Below are 22,096 nucleotides of genomic sequence, written 5' to 3'. Positions count from 1 at the left end.
GCAGGAATTCTTTTGGTATCATTGTTTGTTGTTGTTTATTCATTCAATTGCTTCCGACTCTTCATGATCTCATGGACTAGCCCATGCCAAAGCTCCCTGTCGACTGTCGCCATGCCCAGCTCCTTCAAGGACAAGCCAATCACTTCAAGGATACCATCCATCCATCTTGTCCTTGTTCGGCCCCTCTTCCTTTTTCCTTCCATTTTTCCCAGCATCATTCACTTCTCTAAGCTTTCCTGTCTTCTCATTATAAGGCCAGAGTCCTTCATCTTTGCCTCTAATATCCTTCCCTCCAGTGAGCAGCCGGGCATTATTTCCTGGAGTATGAACTGGTTGGATCTTCTTGCAGTCCAAGGCACTTTCAGAATTTTCCTCCAACAGCGTCTCTTCCTTCGCTCAGCCTTCCTTATGGTCCAGCTCTTGCATCCATAAGTTACTACAGGAATACATTTGCTTTAACTATGCGGTCTCTCGTTGCCAGTGTAATGTCTATTTTATCGGGATTGGTCATTGCTCTCTTCCCAAGAAGTAAATGTCTTCTGATTTCTTGGCTACAGTCTATGTCTGCAAATATAGAGTTCCATGTGTAGCACCATTGTGGAGTGTTGCACATTGTGTTTAGGTACACAAGCATGCGGCAAATGTTTTCAGGTTTGATTGTGAATTGTCACAGCTCACATAATGTCATGAACAAAAATTACATTCAATCTCCACCATATTTGGTTTTGAGCTTTTGCTCAGAGATTTGGCCAGGTGATGATGATGAAATGTGTTTCGGACTTTTCATCGCAGTCCCAAAGTCCTTGGTATTGAAGCTGTAGGACCAGATGAGTAGGAAGATTCTTAAACCAACAGCTGGAAAGCTCTGGAGTCTGAGAGTAGAGGCGGTCAACCCATAGAATATACACTGAACACAAGTTGTTGCCTCTGTGCCTACTCGGGTGGTATGGAATTGGTGTCCTGACTGGTGAGAGAGAACCTGGCTGGAGAATGAATCCCAAGAAGGGCAACCAGTCACTTCAAGGATACCGTCCATTCATCTCGCCCTTGGTTGGCCTCTCTTCCTTTTTCCTTCCATTTTCCCCAGCATCATTCTCTTCTCCAAGATTTCCTGTCTTCTCATGATGTGGCCAAAATACTTCATCTTTGCCTCTAATATCCTTCCCTCCAGTGTGCAGCCAGGCATTATTTCCTGGAGGATGGACTGGTTGGATCTTCTCGCGGTCCAAGGCACTCTCAGGATTTTCCTCCAGCGCCAGAGTTCAAAAGCGTCTATCTTCCTTCACTCAGCCTTCCTTATGGTCCAGCTCTCACATCCATAGGTTACTATGGAGAATACCACTGCTTTGACTATGCAGATATATTCTCTCACTTGAGCTAAATTCCCAGAAAACTGGAGAGTTTGCTCCCTTATTATCTGCCTTTATCTGTCCCACAAAACTACTGTGAGATCTGACAACCCTTCAAAGGAAGAGGTGAAGACATTTGTTGAGCACCGATTGACCAATTTAGGAGGGCAAGAGATGAAGTTGTTCTCTTCCCATGCTATTCTGTATATTTGCATCTTCTGTAGGTAAAATTGCCAATGGAATTCTGTTCAAAATCCATCTAGGAAAGACTGAATTTGTTGGATCTTGAACTTTTTCTGTTGGGTCCACAGTTGCATGGAATAAAAGAACAATCTATCAACATGTACCCAGTGAACAGAATGAAATGGCAGCCGACATCTGTCTAGTTAAACAGGGCAACTCAATAAAGATGTATCCTACCTTGTTTTACTTATCTTGTTGGTTTGGAAACCAATGTGACTTTAAACTTTTATTCGTCTCCATCTGTCACCCTAATGAACCACGAATTTGATTTAATATTTGCTGTTAGATCAAACGGCACTACGGCCAATGAGTTTTGTATGTTACAATAAAGGAGATTCTTATGTACAGACTTCTTTTGAAATGACATATGGGTACCAGAAGTAGATCCAGCTTGGCAGGAAATGATGTTACATTGTACATGTGGCAAAGGAATATAACCTTTTGCTGATTTGGGCAGCTAAATTGTGTTTTACATATGCCTGGATTCTCTATGTATTTTCATTTCTCATGAAGAAACTGAGCCATTGCAATAATAAATTGCCAGGACCTCAACACCACATTTGAACTTCTGGAGTTGCATCTTCTATAATGGCAAACAATTGTCCTTCCCAAATAAGTGTCTGAATGATTCACTGTTGTGTATTGACAAAATAGTAAAGGACAAAGTTTTGGAAAATTTAGAACTAGATTGGAATCTTATTAAAAATAATGGTGAAGCAACATATGCATAATGCTAATTGATGCAATTGCTCTAGTTGGGATTTTCAATGAGTTTTAGGGCAGTGGTTCTGAACCTATGGGTCTCCAGATGTTTTAGCCTTCAACTCCCAGAAATCCTAACAACTGGTAAACTGCCTGGGATTTCTGGGAGTAGGCCAAAACATCTGGGGATCCTCAGGTTGAGAACCACTGTGTTAGGGCTTGGAAGAAAGCAACATTATTTGGTTGATCCAGATACATTCAGCTGATGAGTACAAAATCTACTATCAGGAGAAAGGCAACACACTAAATCAATCAATAGATCCGGAAAAGTGAACTCCACAGTTGAGTCCATACATAAAGTTGAAAGACACCTCATGATCCTGCAGAAAGGGAATTTCTACCCTGTTTTCCCAAAAATAAGACATCTCCTGAAAATAAGACCTTATAGAGGTTTTGCTGAATTGCTAAATATAAGGCCTTCCCTGAAAGTAAGACCTAGCAAAGTTTGTGTTTGGAAGCATGCCTGCCAAACAGAACAACAGAGCATGCTGGATTGGTATCATAGATTGTTGTACATGGAAATAATGACAGTAACAAGAAATTATTGATAGGATTCACAGTTTATCTGGTTATGCTGGTTTGTGATGACAACTACTGTACAGTATATAATTAATATACTTTCATTCTTTCATTCAACAATAAATATGAATTCTTCTTCATGGAAAAATAAGGCACCCCCTGAAAATAAGACCTAGTGCATCTTTGGGAGCAAAAATTAATATAAGACACTGTCCTATTTTCTGGGAAACACGGTAGGAGTAGAATATTCTGTCATGTCTTTTAAGGACTTAGTAGGACTATCACTGGCCCGTTTGGTGACAATCCACACACACAGTCTTGATTGACACACAATAACAAAATCAATCCATATTGCATAGCACTATGTGTATCCTGTTGCTGGTCTGCTTCCTCCTCATGGTCTATTGCCATGATCAGTAATCGTATGACTGTTGTGGAATAGCAGTTCTGTGTGATAAAGTCCTAAGACAGGAAAAAATCTTGGATGGATCCACTTTGAAGGAGATCATTCCCATTGCAGGCCTCTAGTCTAAGCGTTCTCCCACCGAATGATACATAAACCATTGGTCCTCACCATCCCAGTGGGACTCACAAAGGAATCTCAGTCCTTTCAGCTATTCTTCTTTAGCTGCCCTCCCTAGTCATTATATGGAAGACAAACTAACCTCTGGATGAATGTCATCTAGGCAGCTTGCCAGGCTTGGTTAGACAGTCTTATATGGGTAATGGCAGTCTTATATGAAGACCGAAATAGGTGTCATTTTGTCCTTCGGGTAGGGTTGATCCAAGATTATCCTTGGCATTTGTCTTCCTGAGCCAGAACTAGACTGGCAGATGGATATCTTCAACACTAATGACAAAACTGGATTTTCCACTATACCTGAAGGCAGCAGGCTAAGCTTCAAGGGACAGGTGAGTCTTCTGGCAAACATCTTTATTACCTTGCTACCACTTGTCAACATCTGCCACTCAAGGCAGGGAACTCATTGCTTAATAGTAGGACCAGCCCTTCTTCTAAGACTGCCAGGCAATTAGCCTTATTTGTACATTTGTTTTTGAGGGATGCTTGAAGGACAAATACTGGTTTAAGCATTTGCTGTGCAAGCATCCATCCACAGCCACAATTTGCTCCTTATCCCATTCCGCTTGGATGCTGGGCAATTGAGACAGGCTCACTGCTGCTCTCAGCTGTGTCTTTCTCTTATCTAAACCCAGCTTTTAAACAGTTTGATTTCTAAATCCATTGGAGGTCCCCCCTCCCCCTTTTATTTTAAAAAAATCTTTTTGATGTATGTGGTGCGGATTATCCAACAACATTTTAACATGCCCTTAACAACACAATCATCAGATACATGAAACAAGCGAGTTAATAATGTAAATGCCCACTATCTTTCTTCTTTTCTCCCCACTGCTTCTCTCTCTCTCTCTTTTCCCCTCAAAAAGAAAACCAGTCTTAATTTAATCCATATACTAAGTGTGCTTTCCAGTTACAAAAAAATTTATGATATGTATCGGGCAGAAGTGAAATGGTGATACGAAATTGTGACTGATGTAAAACAGACATACAAAATGAGAGGCATTAGGACGCTGGCTTTGAAGTTGGCTAAAGCCAGGAAAGCGATATTCACTTTAAATTAAACCTGCTGTTACAGATACCTACTGGGTGCGGAGAGAGAGTTTTTTTTTTTTTTAAGAAAAAACCTTCATCTTTCTCATTCTTTGTACATTGCTTTGTCGTTTGCTGTAAAGTTTGGGAAACGCGGTCTTGGGGAAGGAGAAGAAATCTGGATTTGAAATGGCTACGAGTCAAGAGAGAAGATGAAGTGCAAGGTTAGGGAGACTTTTTGTCCATTTGAGAAAAAAATTGCCTTTTGTCCATATCTGGGTGGAAAAATGAATGAAATCTTTACCTGCTATTGTTTGGAACAATATCAATTACAAAAGTGAACTTGGCATATGAAAAACAATCCCTTCTTCCTGGATCCTAGAATAAATTCTGGCCTATTACCTGAATGAATTTGATGAAGCAAAGGCATACCTGTGTCAGAATGGTGCATCCTGAAATACAGTTACCTATTATCCCGATCCCATAGCAACATACCCCAAGCAGGGTTCTGTCACTCAAAAATGTAGGTATCAGCACTGCCAACAAACCAGTTGTATCACTTTTCATTTCTACCAGGAATAGGTCATTTGTAAAGCTCGTGGGACTCAATTGCCTGTTCAAGTTCAAGGCACTCCAAAACATTTTGGAAATAATAATTATAGCTCATAATAATGCACCAGTGCTGGGAATATTCAGCTTCACATTACCCATATGAGGTGGTGTCAAGAACCCTTCCAATGAAAGAGTCCTGCTACTGATTCTGATCAGATTTTGGTCCATTATTTCAATGGTTGCAGCTAAGTGGTACTCTTTTACTTGGTTTCTATGCCTCCAACTTATGGAATTCTGTTATTTATAGTTTGTAAAGTACTCAGAGAGCTTCCGGTGGCTCAGTGTGTTAAAGCGCTGAGCTGCTTAACTTGCAGTCTGAAAGGTCCCAGGTTCAAACCCGGGGAGCGTGTTGAGTTCCCACTGTTAGCCCCAGCTTCTGCCAACCTAGCAGTTCGAAAACATGCAAATGTGAGTAGATCAATAGGTACCGCTCCGGCGGGTAGGTAACGGTGTTCCATGCAGTCATGCTGGTCACATGACCTTGGAGGTGTCTACAGACAACACCGGCTCTTCAACTTAGAAATGGAAATGAGCACCAACCCAGAGTCGGACACGACTGGACTTAACGTCAGGGGAAACCTTTACCTTTTACTAAAATACCCAGAATCCCTTGCTACAGAGATCTCTGGTAATGCACTGGGATTCTTTAGTAGGGGGGGTCTAAGGCTGGATTTACGTTGCCATATAATGTAGTTTGGAACTACATTACATGGTCAGTATAGACTCATATAATGCAGTTTATCATTAGACTGCATTATATGAGTCCACACTGACCATATAATGCAGTGTAGATCCAACCTAAGTACCTTACCACAATCTTACTGCAAATCTAGTACTCCATGGGATCTGTAGGATATTGGGACCTACTAAGTATTAGGCTTGGGCCCGTATCAGTTGGACAGAAAATGTTTTGTAATATTTGGTGGTCCATTTTGTGTAATCCCCCGAAAACAGAACGAGTAGGATGGAACCTAAAAGCTGGGCAAAACCGATCAAGAAAGATGGATTTATCAGCTACTGTAGAGGATGGAGTTAAGTTTGCATTATACCTGAGGTAGGGGTCTGCCACAGTGCTCCCGGAGAAGATCTTGCAGCATCTTTTTTCCCTCCCCGGCAGCAGAAAATTTCCCCAGGCTCCGTCTCTAGATAGGGCCTTGCTGGGAACTCACTTTCCCAGGAGCACTTGCACGGGGCAGGCATTAAAAAGTCTCTCTTGGAGCATGATGGGAGTTGAAGATTTTTCTCTCTCTGTTTCTCAGCCAATAAAAGGCCTGCTTGTGTCCATGCTCTGATTGGCTGAGAATGGACACAACTGGCGACAACAATTCCCAGAACCCTCTCTTGCTGTTTGTCTTATTTTTAAAAATGTTATGGTAAAAACTTAAAATAATTCTAAATAATCAGTAGATGGGTGAATTGTTTTGAAACTTGGCAAGCCTGTAGTTGTAAATGGGGTCTAAAACTGAGGTTGGTTTCATGCAGATAGGCCTTAAAATGGCTGAGGATTGAGCCTTTAAAGTTTCCCATTGTAGCTAATGGGCCAAATCTTTGCCAAATTAAATCAGTAACACTCCTCCCAAGTTGAGTAACTTCCCAGTAAACAGAATGAGGGGTCAGCCGAAAATGGACCTCGAAACGGCATGCTTTTTGGCCAAATTGCACAAGTCAAATAAGTATCCAACAAAAATATAAACCCCAGGTTTTCCATAGGATTGCTATGACTGGGAAGGGCAGAGTCTATTCTCTCATCCTTTATAGTTTCAGGGTCCGCCACCACCACCCCAGTTGATTTTTGGCATACACTGCTGAGATACTGATTTCTCACCCACCAATGTTGTTAAACAATGACTAATAATCTGGTTAGTGAAACAATCTTTTTTTTAATGCCTTGTTGGAGACTGACATCTGCAAAATTGTCTGGTTTTAGCAAAACGGGTTTCCTTTATTGGTTTTGTGATTCAATGAACGTCATAAGCTATTCTCTCTCCATAGGCATTTGTGTAGCAAATTGGCATTTTTATCATGAATTCATCAGCAAATAGATGGGGAAGAGAGTCGATCCTCGAGCCCAAGGAGTATTTCCCTAGAAATTTGGCAAAATAGCTATCATTATGGCATATCATTCTCATCTAACTCCACCAGTATTCCTAAGGCATCCATAATTACTGCGACAATCACACAACATTGGATAAGTGGAAGCCGAGTGAGAAAGCAGGAGCGAGCTGGCATGAATACGGCAAAAAAGCCCCCCTGGGCATTTATGCAAACTTAACTGTGGATTTGCTTCAGCTGCTCTTTCCCGTCTGTGAATGTTGGAGAGTTTTATTCAAATAATGGCAATTGTAGATTGAATTTCAGCTCCGACACATTCCCAGGTTCTTACTGTCAGGATGGCACGTTCTTTAGACAGGTCAGACTCAAAATGCCCCAAAAGAGCATTAAAAGCCATTAAAACCAGCACATTGCCAACTAGGACCATATCCATGGCTGCAACGAAGAAACGAAACACCAAAAGTGTGAGTTATAGTCTGCCCTGCCCTGATACACCTTGCTTGTTCGGCCAGAAAGAAGGAAATATGCTAACACTTATCTAACTGCTTGAAAGACAGCTCAAGAGTAAAGGATTACATCCAACTGTCAAGATCATTTCTCAAGGCTTGGCTTAATGTTGACTGGAAAAAGGAAGGCTTCCTTATTCTTTGGGCTGATGAGTTGTCTGTCTTAAAAGGAAATGGTGATGGTATATTAAGGAGATTTTGCAGGAGCCCGTCTTGATTTTAAGGACATTAAACTATAAACATTCGTGTTCTGAGTCATTGACACAGTCAGCCAGAGTCATTTTTCAAGTCTTCTTGGATAAGATATCAGGTTGATGTCAGTGGTGTTAAATATGAATATTCTGCCTGGGGCGATTTGCTTCCGAGGATATCTCTCTCACGCTCTATGTGAGTGTGTGTTTGTGTTTGCATGTGCAAGGTCTAATATTTCAGCTATTCCCAAGCGACAACGTCTCAGGGATCCATGGCATTCTTTATGGTGCTCAACCAACAAATGTTTTGAAGGATTTAATACAATATTATTTGAAATGTTGCTGTTCTATCCATTGGACCAACACTGTTGGTCTGTTTGAAGATTGGAATCACTACTGTGCAAAGTGTTTGTGGGGCTTTGGACTCAAGATATGCACAATGGGATACAACATTTTTTTTTAATTTTACATCATTTTTACCCCGCCCTTTTCACCCGTAGGGACTCAGGGCGGCTTACAACAGTTGGCAAAATTCCATTTCCCCAAAACACGTTCAATAAAACAGTAACAAAATCAATAAAACAATAAACAATACCAAGTCAATTAAAAACTCTATTAAACTCTACTAAAACACAAATTATAAAGTGTTAAAATGCATATGTAGTTAGATTCATCCACTGACACCTTTCGCATATGCCTTGATTCAAGCCATATCTCCATATCATATTTATTCCTCGAACGCTTGAGCATCAGTGCTTTGTGACTTGGGATATGTTGTGTATTAGGATTATAGTGGCCCAGCCATACGATATTATTATTATTTATTTATTTACAGTATTTATATTCCGCCCTTCTCACCCCGAAGGGGACTCAGGATGGATCACATTGTACACATATAAGGCAAACATTCAATGCCATATAAACATAGAACAGAGACAGAAACAGACGCAGAGGCAATTTAAACCTTCTCTAGCTTCCAGCTTCCTGAGGTTATGCTTGATTCCGGCCACAGGGGGAGCAGCTGCTTCATCATCCACTGCGACGGCAACTTCCTCATTCCAACAGCGGCTGGGTGATTTTTATGGTGTCGTAAATTAGCCTCCCCACATATAAGTGGTACCTAAATCTCCTACTTGATAGATGCAACTATCTTTCGGGTTGCTTAGGTCAACAACGAGCAGGGGCTATATTTTTATTTTAATTGTCGGGTGCTCAACCCAACACGGGCTGGCCTCGAACTCATGACCTCTTGCTCAGAGTAATTTATTGCAGCTGGCTGCTAACCAGCCTGCGCCACAGCCCGATATATGTGTTTATGCAATAGCTATGTCTGTGCTTTCTTAGTGAAAATCCCATCTTTGTGCAATGATACCATCCAACTTTATGCAATCTTAAATTAGGTTCCAATGATGCGACTTGATTTCAAGATCTTAGCCTCTCCCATTTTCTCTTGTTCTCTCCCCCCCCCCCCTCTATATGAAATCTATACACATACAGACATCACAGACATATACTGGATTTCAGCTGCATGATTACAAAAAAAACCAAAAAACAAAAAAAAAACCCATAAAGCCAAAGAGGGAGTACATAGGATTTGAATGTGGGCTGGGCTTATACGCTAATGTAAGCTGGCCACATTTCTCCAAACAGATTTTCTTGAAGTTGACAGCTATGAAATTATATGTTCATGAATAGCTAAAGCAGCCTGCTCCTCTGACCTATGAGCAAAAGTGGGAGAAGGTTTATCTCTCTAGCCTTGGAGTACAAGTCTTTTGGCAACTGAAAGAGCACGCCGGATCCAACCACATTGACCGGCTAATTTCATGTCCCAGAAATATAATAAAAAATAATGTGTCTACAAATATCCAAGACATTTCTCAGTGCAAAATTGATATGCTGTAATGCATCCAACAAAATACAGTTTGATCTCCGTATCTGCAGGAGATACGTTTCTGGACTTTGCGTGGATACGTGAAATCATGAATCATGGTGAACACTTTTATTTGCAATGGGTTGAAGAATGAAGGCACCAAAACCCAGGATATAGCTTGAACAAGAGGTCCTAAGTGAGTAACTGAATGTGTGAAATTGTGGATAAGTGAAACTGTATGTTGCTTAACCAATATGGGGGTCATATTGTAATGGTAACTAATGAAGCCTCTACTTTGTATGACACAGGAAACCATTCTGAAGGCCCATCCCGACAGACCCTTAAACCGAGGCCTGCCTGTCTCAGTTTTACCAGAGGGGTCCAAATGACGCCTCCAGTAAAACCAAATTAATTAGGATCTAACCAGGGTTTCATCTTAATTCATGAACATTCTGAAGTCATTTACTATTCAGTGATTCTGCAGAACAAAACTGCAATTCTTCCGTAGTTCTAGAGACTCAATTCCAGATTTTCAAGCTCCTTTAGAAGGACAGCTTCTTTCTGAATCTTCTCTAACTGGTTTTCCTCTAGTTGTTCCCCTGGTTTGATCTGAATTAATTGGATACCCCATTAGAACTGAGCCTTCCTGAAAGGCCTGGGTCTAATGTGGTATTGGGCCATAGAAAGGCTTGTTTTGGAGCCTTCGAAGTGGCTGGGTGCCATCCCGGTAGTTACCAAGATGATATCTAGACACATAAACACCGGGAAAGCTATGATGAGATCCACACCAAAGCAGGTTTTTAAACTCATTTTGGCATAGATTTTGGTACTGTCTGGAAGCGCCCTGAGTATTACATCATCAACAATGGTAAGATTTTGCTGAACCAAACAAAGTATTAAATCTTTCTTAAAAAATACTGAAGCAAGGACATTTTCTGTATGTTGCTAAGTATAGTGTCATCTATACTATAAATTGAATTTTTAACGCTATAAAATCCATTTGGCTGATCAAGAATAATCAAATTTGGTGAGTTACTTAATGGGACCAAGGCTACTATCATAATGAGGTTTTCAACCTGATCTGTTAATTGCTTACTCTTTGGGAGGCTTTTGTTCTCAAATGCATGAAAATCAGTGATTCTAAACTTAACCTAAAACAATATATAAACCTAGTTTGAACAAATTTGATATTTATTATTGGATTGATATCCTGAACATTTTTGTTCATGTTTGGAAGCTGCCAGCAAACTTTCCCTTTTGAGAGGTAGATTGCTGAATTTCACCAATTTAGTATAAAATGAGATGTAAAACAAATTTAAGGGATTATGGGTGCTACCAATCAAACTTTGATTTCATTCAAATCATAAGTGAAATGATTACATCAGCCCAACCAGTGAATTCACCCAGCCCAACTGGGTGAATTTCCTGGTAGAACATAAATCTATCTTGCCTACTCTAAGTAAAAAAGCATTATTTTTGCTCTTACATATTAAATTTTTATATATGCACTGTTCGAAATTCCATTTTTTTTTAAAAAAGGAAGGGAATGGATCATTACTATGCAGATGGCAATCCCTTTCATTTCCATGTAGGCTCCATTATTATTTCATTATCCTTCCCCGCCTCCATTTGTTTTCGCTAAGTCTGCTGTTCATCTAGCTACATTAATGGGACTTGAAATGTGCAAATGTCCAGTAATAAGACTTACAGAGGCCTAACTATGCCGCTTTGGTGGAATAAGGGACAACACAAGCCTCCGAATGGTGTTCAGAGATAACTATAAGTAAGAGGGGGCTTGATTATCTTTTGGTACTTTTTACATAATTAATATCTTGAAAGCAATTCAGAGAGGGGGGGGGGATCAAGCTAATGCAAGTGGACAGCTAGCCTTTATAATATTACTGTTGATGTTGACATCTGATGGAGTTATGAGGACTTCTCAATTCTATGTTATGGCTCAGATCCTATATTATCAGAACCTATAAGATGATGGAGCAATCTAAGTATTTACATGCTGGAATGGTGGGTGAAACCTTAGGCTCTATGGATGTTTTGGAGTTTAATTCCTAGAAATCATAAACAACTTGATCAATGATCAAGGAACTAAAATCCAAAACATATGGAGGGCTAAAGGTTAAGAAGAATTACTTTTGACTGATGATACATCTCATAATCATGTGGACTAAAGGACAATTTATGTCCAGTTCAGCTTATTGTGAGGTGTGGAGAAAATCAACTTTGGTTACTGACTTTTTATATCCAGATGAGGAAAGATTGTCCACAAGCATGCTCGTATGTGTAAACTCATGTTAATGGACTACCCTACCACATACACGATGCATTAGGTTGCATAGTTTTGCATAATTTTGAGCTTACTTTGCTGAATTTTGTATACATTCATCTTATTTACACATTGTGTCTTTGAGAGTGAGTTTCAGACACAGTCAAGGTATTGGAACCAACAGTATGGTGATAACTCTCAGGACCATTCTCCACATCTTATGGAGGGATCTCAGGATGAGAGCACTGCCTTGAAAGATGTGTCCACATACAAATGCATATGTGCATATATTTACTATCATATATAACCAGTGTTGCTTGGATGTCAGAGGGGCTGCCACATGGCTGCTTTCTCCCTTCTCCACCTCACTTCCATGTTTGCCTAGCTCTCTGAAAAGGCCTCCCTCACAATATCTCCACAGCAATGCTCTGGTCCTCCGAGTGAATCCTAGAGAACGTCCCTGGTGATACTCCAGAGCTTTTCTATTTATTACTTTCCCCTCTGAAATAGCCTTTATGCTGCCTTCTTGTGGTTGTTTTCGAACACTGTATAAATCTTTAGTTAGTTTGGGGGGACCTGCTGCCTAAAAGGGCTGATTTTGTAGTTGAAACCCTTCCATTAATTTAAGTTGGGTAATGAAAGGTATGTGGGCCAAGTTTGTGGTCCAGCTCTATCAAGCCATATAGGAGCTTTTGTGGTCCAAACAAACAAAACAACTTTGACTTTTATATTTATAGAAGACTAGCTGTGCCCAGCCACGCGTTGCTGTGGTGTATGGGAATTCTTTGTTGGCCAGGTGGAATAGCAATGAATAGCCTTGCAGTCTCAAAGCCTGACTCTTATGGGAGTCCTTGTTTGGTGAGCTGGAATACAGTGGAATAGGCTTGCTGCTTGGAAGCATGGGTACTTGCATTCTAGGGAAATGGTTTTTTATTTTTGCGGATTTTTCTGGCCTTGTTTTTGTTTTCTTTTTGGATTTTTTTATGGTCTCTCCAACAGGGTCACTTCCTGTGACAAAGAGTAGACCTAGGTTTCAGGCTTTGTTTCAGAAATTTCAAGTCTTGGATAGTCCTGATCTGAATCACAACCACAGTAGAGTCAATAGGTAAAGTGATTAAACTGCTCCAGATATCAGTTTATTGGTCATCATGACAGAAGACCAAATTGATAGCGATTTAACTTGTGATTACTATATATTTAATGCTAGGAAATAGAACAGTCAGAAATTTACAAGCACTGATAATATTGACACTGTATCCTAAAAACGTTGCATGGTCAAGGTATGGGTGCTTGTGTTGGGTTATACTACCTTACAATTTAAATATCCACCTCTCTTTAGGATGCTGGCAGCGTCGTAAGGTGAGATTATTTGTCCAGGGTGAGAGTCAATTGTTATTTTTATTTTATTTTTTGCTTGACCAAAAGCCAATTACACAGGTTGCTTCGAGTCCCTTGTTAGAAGAATGCCTCCACCTCCCCACTTCCTTCGGCATTAATTTTAATGCTTAAATAGCATGTGCATTTTCCTAAGGCTGCATAAAGATATGTTTTAAGTAGAAGGTTAGCCTGGTTGGAAAGATTCAATGCTCAGTGAAGCCTTTCGCATATATAGAATACTGAATATCTAAACCGTTACTTAGCATCAAAATCAGTTATGGTTGTCTGGCTGATGGACAATTTTTGCTTGACCCAGTCTCTTTGTAAGTGACCTATACTGTCTAGACAGTTGCATGTTATTTATACATTCATTTCAGACTCTTATGGACTTCTTTTTAACTAAACTTGAGGATGCAAAGTTTTCTATTGGCTTCATTTTCTGATAAGGTGTGAGCACATACGCCAAATAACGCATGCATGCTTTCCATATACATATTTTGACATGCCGATCCATCCTTGCTGGTTTATCATTTAACCTCAGCGTTGAGGTTGTTCTTTTCTTTAGGGGAGACTATGTTTGATTTTTGTACTGGGTCAACCAACAAGTAAGTTACTTTACAACTTGCTAATTTCAAAGAGGAGCAATCAATTCTTCTTGATCCTTTTGGGACGGCAAGGGAATTCCGGAAGCCGGTTTCTAGCTTCCGAGCATCTCAGTGCTGAAAAATGCCAGAAGGCTTAAAAATGAAAGATCCTGTCCTCTCTCTCCCTCCCTCGGCTGGCAAGCAATTTCCGACAGTGTAAAAAAAAGGAGGTCATGTTGAAACAACCCTGAAACTACTTGGTACGAGAAAAACTTGCACAGAGGTAAGCCGCCATAGACCTTGATAACAGGAGACTTTCTCCCCAGAATCATGATCAAGAAATTCAGGGGAGAGGGCATGAAGGAACAAGGACTCGAGATGTTCAGGGAAGATCTCCTTAATGCCCTGTAGCTGATCAGTTCATAGATTTCTCTCGCTCTTTTTTGTGTGCAAAAGACACGGTTACCGTTATGTGTCAGTTGCTTTAAAGGTTGCGACGAGAGAGAGAAAAAGATAAAATCTACCTAGGGTCTTAGGTATTCACATCTGGCCTTTATTAAGGTGGCTGCTGTTTGCAATTTTTAAAAAAAGAATAGACAGTTGCATTTGATATTTTTTAATGGAAAACATGCCGCTGGTTGATACGAGTAGCTAGGGTTCTGTGACAAAGAAAAAACACAGAGGTCTGTACAGTTCACAGGTACTTTTTTTGAACAGCAATACCCAGAATCGTTCAGTTCTGTTTCCATATCCCTGAATTGAATGGAATTGTTCCACATTGGATAAGAATTTCTAACTACATTTATGAGGAAGCATATACAACAGTTTGGGTATGTGTGTCTTCAAATTATCTGTTTCTTATGGTGACCCCATGAATTTCATAGGATTTTTTAAGAACTGATTTTTGACAGTAACTTCCTTTGAAATATAGCCCACAACACCTGGGATTCATTGATGGTCTCCCATTAAAGTACAGTCAGCACAAATTTGTTTGTTTGGTTGCATACTGCAAATTGCTTCTGGTGTGAGAGAATCAGCCATCTACAAAGACATTGCTCAGGGGATGCCCGAATGTGTTACTATCCTACGGAGAGGCTTCTGTCATGTCCCCTGGTAAAAACCCGGAACCCAAATCTCTGGCTGATACCACATGAAAAAACTCCCCTCTGGGCACACAGAAGACTTGGAAGGCGTTGAACAGACTGTGCTTTGGCACCACGAGATGCACAGCCAATCGTACAAAATGGGGATACAAAGTGGAGTCCACGGCATGCGAGTGTGAAGAGCAAACCCCAGACCACTTACTACAATGCAACCTGTGTTCTTGGACTCCAGTTTCCACCATCTCCTTCCAGTATGACATTGATCAGGGATGTTGATTGGTACTCATGTTATGTTGAAGGATAAAAGTTGCATGTCTTGAAGACATTGGACCAGGCATAGGTAAACTTCAGCCCTCCAGGTGTTTGGGAGTTCATCCAAAACTGCTGGAGGGCTGAAGTTTGCCCATGCCTGCATTAGACTGATTGAACACTGGCTGCCACTTTGTGTTGCAGTTACAGCTTTATAATCTAGAACTCCAGATCCAAAAGTATTCCACATCCATATTATGGCACTTTATTTCCACAATTTTAAATGCTTAGCCTGAAACCTACATCCGTATCCAGCAACCACTCTGAACTCTGGTCTGTTCTCTTAGAGATTGGAAGTTTCCAGCCCCCTACTTCCAATGGTTCCTCGTGCAATGAAGAGTTGCAATATGGCTCATGAAATATGGTGGAAGAGGCTTGGAAATGTCATCCTGCTGCACTCTGACTGCTAGTAGAACTGACTTCCATTGCTCAAGGTGGCTGCTGTCTCTTTGGGGAGGTTTGGGCTGGTTGGGTCTAGGAATGCATTTGTAATAAGCAGAAGATGAATGCATCTCCACCGAAGAATGAATGCAGTTTGAGCCCACTTTAGCTGCCATGGCTTGATATGATGGAAATCTGGAATTTGTAGATGGGTGAGGCACCAGCACTCTTTGTCAGAGAAGGCTAAAGGTCTTGTAAAACTGCAACTCCCATGAGTCCGAGGCGGTTAAAGTGGTGTCATTCATTCTACAGCATAGATGCACCCAATGCAAAATTTCAACTACAGTAGAGTCTCACTTATCCAACATAAACGGGTCGGTGGAATGTTGGATAAAATGTTGGATAATAAGGAGGGATTAGGGAAAAGCCTATTAAATGTCAAATTACTTTATGATTTTACAAATTAAGTACCAAAGAACATCATGTTTTACAACAAATCGTCAGAAAAGGCAGTTCAATATACGGTAACGTTATATAGTAACTACTGTATTCATGAATTTAACACCAAAACTTTGCAATATATTGAAAACATTGACTACAAAAACATTGGCTACTAACAAATAGACTACAAATAAAGATAGAATAGCATAAAATGAACTTACAGTAGCAACATTGTCGGAAATTAAATCCATAAAAAGTTAAATCCTTGCTGCCTAAAGAAACAGCTGTGGATCGGGGCGGGATAGAAACTGTGTTGGATAATCCAGAATGTTGGATAAATGAATGTTAGATAAGTGAGATTCTATTGTATTATTAAGTTTTTTATGGATATGGTAAGATTTTTTTTTTCAATTTCTAGACTGCAACCCATCACAAAAAACAGAGGCAAAACAATATTTCCCTGGACATATTTTCCAGATCTTGTATGTGGGGAAAAAAAGTCAACATGGGCGCCTGAGAGCTTGTCCCTTCCCATCCGGCGAATCTTTCTATTTTGCTAATATGGCAGAAGATTAATTTCTCACACTGCACACAAGCCCTGACTTTGGGTGCTCATGTTTAGTGATGTGTGCAACCGTCCAATAAGTTTAGTGCTCCTTTTTCCATCCACCGTTGGGAAGTATATTTAAAAGCAATTGCCTTTTATAGATTTAAATTACAAAAGTCCTGATATCATGTAAAAAGCCCCAGCAAGTCATGCAAGCATACAAATGTGGAAATCTTAAGGGGACCCAGAAAGATACTTGGGACTAATATGAATGTAAATAGGATTAGCTGCCTGCATTAGTGTCTGGAATGCAATTTAAAGTGCTTTGCTTTCTGGTTGCTCTTCAGATATAGTTGGAAATATATATATTTTTACCAGCACTCAGATGTACCGCTAATTATTGATTTAAAAACCCACCCCTCCCCATTCCAATTTGTGCTTAAAAAAAGAGAGTCTGCATTACAAAGTTGTTATTATTTATTGACAACTCTGTTACTAAGAGATTTTCCTTCCTCCTTTTATAGTAAGGGAAATTGCCATTGCTTTAAAATTGGCTGTCAAAGGATATTTGAAACCATAGTGGTCGAGCAGAGAACAAAGGCATTGTCAAAGGTATACATACATACACAGAGAGGATGAGATTTAGACATACAGCTCGCCTTGCATTGACACGCTTAGGAAAGACACACTCGGCAACTCCATCTCTGAGCTCAGTGGCAAAAACTGGGGGGATGTGATAAACATATTAAAAAGAAGACCCAGATTTATTTATTTTTCTTAATACAAATACACAGAAGTAAGATCAGTTCTCTCTTGCTGAAAAGAAGGGAGACAATCATTCTTGACAGACTAAGGCTTGGCCTGATATCTGAATGTTGTGAGATTTATAGCCGTAGAGGTGGTTCATAAAAAGTTTGATGGCAGAGGGAAATTAAAATCTGCAATACCGCTTCCTCTTCTTGTTATGTATATAAGCTCTGGAAATGTCCAGCTTGCAGGTCTTCTGGCTAAGTCCTAATGTTTCTGTTTTCAGGGTAAGAGATACCACCAGCTTGAATTGCTATCACAATGGTTCTCAACCTTTGCCATGCCAGATGTTTGAGACTTCAGAGCCCATTATGCTTGACCTTCCTGATAGAGGCTTCTGGGAAAGGATGTATGAAGGAATGAATTCTGTGAAGCATTGTACAAGTGTGTCTTTGTATCCACTACGGCTCCAGGACCTACTGTGGATATGCATAAGGTAAAGGTAAAGGTTTTCCTCTGATGTTAAGTCCAGTCATGTCTGACTCTGGGGGTTGGTGCTCATCTCAATTTCTAAGCCCGGGCTGTGGCACAGGCGGGAGAGCAAGCCAGCTGCAATTAACTGCAATGAATCACTCTGACCAGGAGGTCATGAGTTCGAGGCCCACTCGGAGCCTATGTTTGTCTTGTCTTTGTTCTATGTTAAAAGGCATTGAATGTGTAATGTGATCCGCCCTGAGTCCCCTTCGGGGTGAGAAGGGCGGAATATAAATGCTGTAAATAAAAATAAGCCGAAGAGCCGGCGTTGTCCGTAGACACCTCCAAGGTCATGTGGCCGGCATGACTGCATGGAGCGCCATTACCTTCCCGCTGGAGCGGTACCTATTGATACTCACATTGGCATGTTTTCGAACTGCTAGGTTGGCAGAAGCTGGAGCTAACAGTGGGCGCTCACTCCGCTCCTGGGGTTTGAACCTGGGACCTTTCAGTTTGGTAGTTCAGCAGCTCAGTGCTTTAACACACTTCGCCACTGGGGTGAATCCCATTATATCAATGGTATAGTAAAACAGCAACCCTTATCTATAAAGGAATGCTCAAGGTTTGATTTTTGGAACATTTACAAATATTTTCAAGCTATGGGTGTTTGAACCCATGGATAAAAAAATCCATGGATGCAGAGGATTGATTGTAGAATTTAACAGTTCATGACATCAGCAAGTAGGGTTGTGCACGGATTTCGTTTTCTACATTTCATTTGTTTCCTTCAGTACCTTCAGTACTTTGGGAGCACATAACAGTAAGAGTCCTCCCAGTATGAAAACCTCTTGACACGAAAGCAAGTGGGAACCGATCTCGACTCCTCTCCTATTTGGATTTTTTAAATTTTCCTTTATTTTCCTGATTATTTTTATTTAGTGGGATTCACTGGGAATTGGGGACCTGAGGGACGGTGGATTGGGTGCACACGTCTGCATTTGGGGGCTTGGAGACAGAGAGCCACCCTTTTACCTTCCTTTTCTCCTTCCCTTCCTCTCCTTCAGAAACTACTTCTAAAAGATAATACTTATGATTAACAATAGTAATCCCAGCAAACAAAAAGCAAAGCCTACCTCTCCTCTAGAGTAGATGTAGAAACAGCTTTAAGGAAGCCAAACTGGAAAGCAGAAAGGAGACTGCAGGCACTGAAAACAGGAGATTTTTAAGGAAGTCCAAGGAGGACAGCTCTACTGAGCTACAAGTGATAGCTCTCCCTTCCCCGGGGCCTCCTTAAAATGCCTCTTGGAAAGCTACTTGGTGTGCTGCTGGTGCTGTTGAGAGAAAGCACATGGGTCTGCCTCTCTTGCAGCCAAGTTCCTCTCCTCTAGAGTAGAAAAAACAGCTTTAAACAAGAAGCCTCCTTAAAGTGTATGCCTGCCTGAAGCTGAGCACCTCTCCTCTAGAGTAGAAACAAACAGCTTAAATTTCTAAAATGATGGGAAGGGGAGCCTGGGTATCCTCCCCTTCTATAATGGACCAATAGAAAATGGATCTTTTGGCTCTTCCAGAGTGAAAACAAATATCTTGCCCTCCTGTATTCCGGAGACTCCCAAAAAACAGATTGGGGCCCCCATCGAACGCCAGGACACGAAATGGCTTGTAGTTTACCTGAATTGCACAACTATAGCAGGAAGCTTTTCTCTCTCTCTTTAATCCTGTGAAAGATGTAGTTTTCCCTGGCTAGTGGAACTGGCATGATTCTATTTAGTGTATTGATTGGTTGCACAACAGCTTAATAATTACAAAATTATAGCACTAACCTCCATGGAAGCATCATATGGGATTATTGCCTCAAGAGGTACTAGAGAACCAAATGCCCCTCTCTAGACTTGTGCTCTAGGATTTCATATGATGTTTGCCATAGAAAGTAAGGTGTCCAGAGGACTTTCTTCTCTAGTCCTCAGGGTGCGGAGGAAAAATCTCAACATGAGAGCACTGTTTTGAAATTGTGTGTGCAGTTTTACAATAGCATCCATAGGGTTGTGTTTACTGATACAGTAACTCATAGAGTCACCCCCATGTGTGTCCTCTTGTACATACCACAATATGATAGGTAAAATATCAGAAAAATTGACAAAAACTGGTAACTATTAAATCCAGTGAAAAGAAAAATTTTGTGCTTGTAGCATGTGCAGCCCAAACTGCATGATTCAAAACATCATTATAACTGACTGGACACATTAGAAGGTACAAAAAGTAACTGGCCCATAAAGGGAGTTTTGTTACTAGTTTTATTTTTTATTCTTTGGATTGTATGTTGTGTATTTATGTTTACCATTTGTATTATTTTAAATTGTTGTATGGTTCTGTTTATTATGTGTATTGTATTGTATTATTTTTATCATGTTGGAAACCGCTCTGAGTCCCCTGAGGAGATAGGACGGTATATAAATAAATCATCATCATCATCATCATCATCATTATTATTATTATTATTATTATTATTATTATTATTATTATTATTATTAAAAAGTAAATTAGCATAGAGCTTTAGCCTTGAAGGTATATTGATACTTGGGCTTGCAAAAATATTTTTATTTTTATTTTAAAATAATATATTTCTGCAGAAACACTACAACAAAGTGTTCATGACATGTTGGTGTCACCTCACTATGGTAGCAGTCTGCATCCTCTGCACTCTATTTTTAGATCATCTTTAGCTCAACTAGTTATTTGAATTATATTTGCCGAGCAAATGTGATGGTGCTTAATGTACTACAATACCACAAGGGTTTCTGTACTGTTACCACGGCACATCTCTTGGTCTTTATTATTCATTGTTAGAGCCTAGAATGGTCCTAAAATGTCATCCTTACAAGTAGTAGTGGCAACATTAGGCCATAACATTCATCTTTCACATCATTAAAAGCTTTCTTCCTTCTGTCACCAATATCTACAATGTGTTAGAGAGGCATCAACAAGAAACTAGACATATCTACCCTACCGTACCTTGAAGAATGGTTCACAACTTCTTCAGCCTTTGAAGAAGGGTTAATTGTGCACAAATTAAAAATGAGCACAAATGCAAATACAACTCAGAAGTATTTACAGAAATAAGAATAAATGAGTGTTCATAGGTTTATTTATTTTTTTCCAAAAAAAAAGAAAAGATTTTAAATATTTTTCCCAACTGTTCAGGTTGAATTAATGCAAGCAACATGAATATGTATAGGGAGTGTTAATTCTTTGGGGTTTTGAAAATTCTTACAACCACATAATTAAATGAGTGCCTTTAGAAATACTGATAAAACCCATTGCCATTCAAATATCCATACAAGACAACAGGGGCTGTAAGCTCTAGGCTTCGGAGATTACTTTGGCCACCAGCCAGTATTTATCACATTTCCATCTCGGAAGATAAAATTTAATCATTTTTATTTAAATATAAATCAAAATTAATGCAGCTTCTTAAAAAGAGATGGCATAAACTAATCACAATATCTTTATTTTAAGAGATGCTTTGGTTCCATTGTCTTCATTCAACGCGGAAATGCCAGCCTTTGTTGTCCTTAGTTCTTCTTTTTTTCCTTTCCCCCCTCCTCCATCTTTGGGTTCTTCCCTCCCAATTTTTTTTCAGGGTGCACGAGGAAAGGAGATGTGACCCAAATTCAGCTCTATCTTCTAATTTTGCCAAGATCAAAAGCATTTCTAATGCTTTGACGTGTTGACTTCCTAGCTGGTGACGACACCTAGTAATAATGTACTGAGGATTTCTCTCTTCACTGAGTAGGCATCACCAAATTGTTATCTATTTAGGTAAATTATTATTATTATTATTATTATTATTATTATTATTATTATTATTTATATCCTGCCTTTTTCCCCATTAGGACTCAAGGTAGCTAACATCTATCCACAGTAAACAGTTTAAAAAGAGAAATACAAAAGTTAAAAACAAATAATAACAGTGTGGTAAAAACAAAATTAAAATACAGCAAATGCATTAAAATGGCTTTTAAAACTCATATCCCCCCCAGTCCCATCCACACTCCCCAGAGCCCCCCCTTATCCTTCTCCAAAAGCCTGTTGGCAAGTCTTGAAGATAAGTTATTATTTGAAAACAGGATTGTATCAAAATGTTC

General features: G+C 39.9%; 1 long non-coding RNA gene across 1 annotated transcript in view; it reads right to left on the bottom strand.

Moving 5' to 3' along the window:
• The window catches only part of LOC134293648 (uncharacterized), a 37,474-nt gene that overhangs the window by 1,079 nt on the left and 14,299 nt on the right, over window positions 1-22,096 (bottom strand). The window lies entirely within an intron of this gene.

Source organism: Anolis carolinensis, unplaced genomic scaffold (genome assembly GCF_035594765.1).
Source record: "Anolis carolinensis isolate JA03-04 unplaced genomic scaffold, rAnoCar3.1.pri scaffold_9, whole genome shotgun sequence".
Classification (NCBI taxonomy): Eukaryota; Metazoa; Chordata; class Lepidosauria; order Squamata; family Dactyloidae; genus Anolis; species Anolis carolinensis.
This window is presented reverse-complemented; position numbering and strand designations above follow the sequence as displayed.